Below are 5,690 nucleotides of genomic sequence, written 5' to 3' on the forward strand. Positions count from 1 at the left end.
TAGAGGTTTATCTACCTTCCCGGCAATAGTACTTGTCTGTTAATAACAGAAGACCTCCAAGTAAGACCCTGGGAGAAAAAAAAGCTTATAGTTCACATAAATCTTCAGGTACTTTTAAAGAGGGCATAATGCACTAATGCACTGCTTGCTTATACCTTTCTTTGAATGCTGTGATTTGCAAATGCTAGTTTTTGCTACGCTCTAATTCCTTGTGAGCTCTGCAACTGCAAGTATATAATTGATTTTTTTTCTTCATGTTTTGTTCCCAGCTCTTCAAGTCCTTCACTGTCCATTTTCAGTGGTATCTACAAGGATTGGTATTGTTGGGGCAGTGAGAGCAGAAGAAGCCTCAAGCCAGTGGTAACTTCCCCAATGCACTGTCTTGAAGAATGTGCATTTTGAAATGCACAAGAATCAGCATCTACACCCTGCATCTCGCAACAGGGCCCTGCAGGTTGGCTTACAGTTCAGAACCACAATCTAACCAAAAGGAGCAGGGATGAGACTGGTATCTGTCCTGTAAGCCCATTTGTGTTCTGCCCTTTTTCTCATGGAAAGCTCATGGGCCAAATGTGTTGTGAAACTGCTCCTTAGGTGTTTCATCTGGATTGTCATCACTTCTGCTGTGATGTTACAACAGCAGCTCATTCCTACAGGCTCAGTGGTTGCAATTCCTTTCCCCTGGAGCTTGGAACAACCTCGTTGTGCCCCTTGCACTCTGTCGTGGGCAGGCCAGTAACACACCAGAGTGACACAATGTTGGCTCCAGCACCCACAGACCCCTCTTCTGGCTGAGCCTGACCTTGGAGGCACATCCTGGTGTGTCTGTGCCGGTGCACTTCAGAGCTGTGACTTACCCTCCACCTCCACTGTGATTCCAGTGGTGAGGGGACTGCACACCTGCTGTTGACTCTGTCCTGGTTTCAGCCTTTCTTGCCCTTTAGCACCCAGGACCCCTCTCTGCCATGTCCTGATGACAACCCAGAGGTGGGAAGTGGAGAGGTGGACACTTTCACTCACTGTTTCTGTAGAATTGCAGGAAATGGGACAAGGTGACATTTGTGGGACCCTGTTCATAGCTTCACTTCTGGAGGGGGATAAGCTCTACCTACCCTGCATCAGTGAGGTGTTTAGCTAATCTGCTCTTAAGCTCCTGTGATGGAAATCTCACAGCCTTCAGCCCACTCACAGACAACTATAGGCAGAGCAAAGTTCCCTGCTCCCTGCAGATATGTAAGGAAAGGTATAAGGAACTGGTCAAGTACAGAGCAAGCTTCTCAACAAATGCTTCCAGCTTCAGGCAATCACTGAATGTTTCTTGAGCTGGAGATGGCATCCAGGTTCTGAGGCACAGTAAAGCTCAGTAGATATCTCACCCCTTCTAGGACTAATACCTACGTTCGGCCTCCATAATAGCCTAAGATAACTGGTCTCACAATGTACATGTTTATCATACACCTAACTCTACATGTTTGCCTTAAACCTGCTACCTGATAATTTTATTTGATAGTATGTGGGTCTTACATCATGAAGAATACTTAATAGTAGTTTTTCAAACTTCCTTTACACACCATTCCAACTATTTTATAGGCTTCTATGATATAACTGCTCAGTTGTCTCTATTTCCAAGCTGAAGTGTTCCCCACTATTAGATCTTTATTTGCAAGGAAGCTCCCCATGTCTCTTATAAAAAAGGCTGTTTCTCTTCAGTGCATAGTTATACCACAACCTTTCTCACAGTGAGCTGACCAGAACTCAACCTAACATCCACAGTACAGGAGCTCTTGAGCCTTATGTATAGTGCAGATACTAATTACTTTTTTTTATATTCTTCTCCTCTCATTGCCAATAACTTTGGACTATTGCTGAACACTGAATCAATGGTTTCAGACAACTTTTTCCAATATCTTTTCTGAATACCAGTAATGAGCTGAGAGTGCACTCTTGTGACCCTGCAGCTGACTGGATTTTCCTGCCTGTCCCTATCACTTTGCACAGCTGATGTGCTACAGCTGTGTCACATCATGTCATGCTGACAGATGCCACTTTGTTTTCTACTCAGGTTTACTGAATTTTCCTACAGCTCTGTGCAGCCTTCTTTATTTCTTACTTTCCTGGGTGATGAACTATCTTTCCAAATCAGTTACAAATACATGGAACTGCACAGGGTCCCTGGGAACACCCACACTCTCCTTTTCCTGTCAGAGAAACTGCCTACTGACTGCCACCATTTCTTTCCTGTCTATAACAATTTATGAACCTACAGGAGGACCTCTCCTCTTACCCCCTGAGAACTGACAGAAAGCAAGCCTATTTTCCAAGCAAAAGGCAAGATATATTATTAGGAGCTTTTTAGAAAGCCAAGTGCTTTGAATTGTTGGCGTATTTACAGATATCACAAACATGGGACACCTTCTGTACAAGGAGTTACTGAATAGTTCAGGACTTAGTCTGAAAAAGAGACAACTGAAAAGGGTCATGAAAGAAGTCTGCAAAATCAAGAGTATTGTCACAAAGGGGATGAGAAGGGAACAGCTGCCTCACTGTTTCCTCAAAGCCAACAGCTGGAATGAAGCTCAGGTGAAGCCACAGAGCCAGGCACAGCATTAACAGTAGGAAGTGTCACACCATGCAGTAGCAGTAGATGTTGTGGAAGCAAAAATCTGCAGGCTTCAAGGGGAAGCTGGAAGAGTACACAGAAGCCATTTCCAGCTAAGGCTGCTCCCAAGCTAAATGGTGCTGGGAGCTGGATGAGTAATAGGTAGAAGCTGCTGCTGTAGGAACAAATGACATCTCCAAGTCACCATGGGCTACACCAAAACTATGCACTGCTCAAAGAAAAGTCACATGAATGAAAAATCAACTTTTCTGAGGTTGCAAATGTTCACAGCATTTTTGCCTCTCCCCAGGAGCTCTGTCAGTTTGCAATCTCATTGCCCTCAACTAATCCTACAGCCATGGAAGAAACCTATACAGTCACCTACAGATGCTGAAGCTGTTCTCTGGGGGAAGCTATAAAGCCTTCTACATATAAAGTCCAACTAAAAATGGCATTTAAGACCTCAGTTGTTCCTGACTGTGGCTCCAGTCATCTTTGTGAGCAGGATCCATAGAGTTTCAAGGGCACAAACCACACAAAAGTAGACTCTGCTGGTCTTTAGCTTGGAAGTAAAATAGAAGAAAAAAAACCCTGTATTGTTCTGATTCTCTATAAATATATTTTAAAGATCCTCTTTTATTCCTCACTAATTGTATCTTCCACAGAAAAGGATGTCTTTGGTTTAAATCATTAGCAATAAAATATGGGGACAGGGATGTTTTGACAAATACGGTCTCTAATTACATCTCCAATTTCAGAGCAGGGAATGCACCTTTTTTCCCCTACCTTCTGTTTAAGGCAGAATTTATTTGCATTTAGCCACCTTCCTGTTGTATGGTGTGCCATACTGTCAGGAAATCAAAGATGTAAACAGTCTTGTCCATCAGAGCAGACCAAAATTCCAGCTCCTTCCCACAGCACTTAAGACAGTGCTCTGACAGAAACACTCAGTGGATTTGGAAACTTTCACATTCTAGAATCACTGAATCATGGAATAGATTGGGTTGAAAGGGTCCTTTAAAGGTCACCTACTCCAATCCCCTGCCACAAGCCTGGGACATCTTCAACTAGATGAGATTGTTCAGAGCCCCATCCAAACTGACCTTGAATGTTTCCAGGGATGGGGCATCCACCACCTCTCTGGGCAACCTGTGCCAGCGTTTTATCACACTCATTGTAAATAACTTCCTTATATATAATCTAAATCAACCCTCTTTCTGTTTAAAACCATCACCCCTATTTCCACAGGTCCCGCTAAAATGCTTGTCCCCATCTTTCCGCCTCTGTCCCACCTTCTTCTTCTGAGACATTGTCCTCCTCTCATCTCTTCGGATTTTGGGACCCACCACAGCACACACACTGTAAACGTGTGTGAAATGATGGAACAGCAGAAATCTTACACAGCTTTCAGTGTTTTCCTGCATCCTCACTCCACTTTGGGAAATATCTGGCAATCAGGAACTGGGTTTGTGAAAAGCATACAGCAGATCTGATTTCCGAAGTGGAGCACCCTGCTAGACTTTGGCCTCTGAGTCAGAACAGAAACTATGGTTGGTCTGCTCTGCCCAGCCACCACTAGGGGCCAGGGCAGCAGCTCTGAGAGCCAGGGAGTTCTAACACCTACACAGCCACGTCCCCTTACCCCAGCATGGCAGACTCCTTTCCCTCAATGGCGCCCAAACTGACAGGCAAACAGTAAGCCAGGCAGTACCTTGTCTTTGCCACAGTAAATACACAGCCAACATCATCTCAACACAGGTAAAACTCCTCCAATGCCAGCAAGAGTGTGTCTTGCACCAAAGCAGCATGGTTGACCCTGTTGTTTTGGAAGCTGTGTAGATGGAAAAGATCTGAAGCTGGAACAAAAGCCCAAAGAAAATGAATTGAGAAAATTATTCAGTAACAGTTCAAAGCCTGCATGTGGAATGAAAGCTGTCTTATGCTTGAAAATTCCAAGAAATTATTCAGTAATAGTTTATCCTGTGCAATGGGTTCTCTGTAATTAATGCAAGCAGCATCCATGAGAACCAATACAAATTACACACCAGACATTCTGATTAGCTTTCTCTGCCTCTGGGTAGTTATGCACCCAAGTAAGAACTTTCAATTGAAAGAAAAGTCTCTCTCAATGATCACATGCTAGTTTAGTTCACCTGAGCTACAGGTCTGTTGTCGAGGGATTTGGAGCATGGCACCACAGCTCACTCACATTACCATTGCTTCTCCAGTTAAAACACATGAGATCCCATTGACATAACAGAATTTCCCTCTTTCAATGCTTCAAATCCACATGCAAAACAGTGTTAAAAGAAAACTGTCTGAATAGCTTTCAAATTTCTTGCTTTGAGGCATTTACATCATCTGATTTAGAATCTGACTGAAGTGCCTCAGGATAGTTACTGTACCTTGTGTATTTATGTCCTTCTGCCTTAGGGCTTAATACTCCTTTCTCTGAATCCAGTGGCCAACTTTACTTTCATAGACCCTTCATATTTATGGAAAAAAGTAAAATCTCCTATGGAAAGTTTTTTGGTTCTATTGCTTTTCAGCTTGGTGGTGAGGGAACACTGCCTAGGCTCCACTGGGAGACTGTGGTACCTTGCTGAAATATGGAGGATATTTCTAGATACAGCAGCTTTAAAATGCCCTGACATACAGAAGGCTTTCAGAAAAGACCAGGAAGATTGTTCAGAGGGAAGGCTGGAGACATGGCTGCTGCCAAACTCTTAGGATAGCCGTGTCCTGGGGATTTCTGAGCTGTGTTCAGAGATTCAAGCACATTTGAACTCTGAGCAAGCCTGGAGGCTGGTCCCAATTCTTGCCTTAGCCAAGGAGCAGAAAATTTGACCAGTGGGAATAACACAAGCTCATACAGTAGAAGTTGGTTGGCTGTACAAGTACCTTACACAATAACAGATCCTTAGCCCATCTAGTTCTTCAGCCTGGTTTGTATCTTGAAGTTAGTCATATAGATGCCCTAAAATGCATTACTCAGTATGGTGAGCTAGATGAAGTGATACATGAAGAAGTAGGGGTGTCCCAAAGTCAGAAGCTCCAAGGCTTCCTGTGATCAAGAAATTATTTGCACTTA

This window comes from Corvus brachyrhynchos, unplaced genomic scaffold (genome assembly GCF_000691975.1).
Source record: "Corvus brachyrhynchos isolate BGI_N302 unplaced genomic scaffold, ASM69197v1 scaffold116, whole genome shotgun sequence".
In the NCBI taxonomy this organism is placed as follows: domain Eukaryota; kingdom Metazoa; phylum Chordata; class Aves; order Passeriformes; family Corvidae; genus Corvus; species Corvus brachyrhynchos.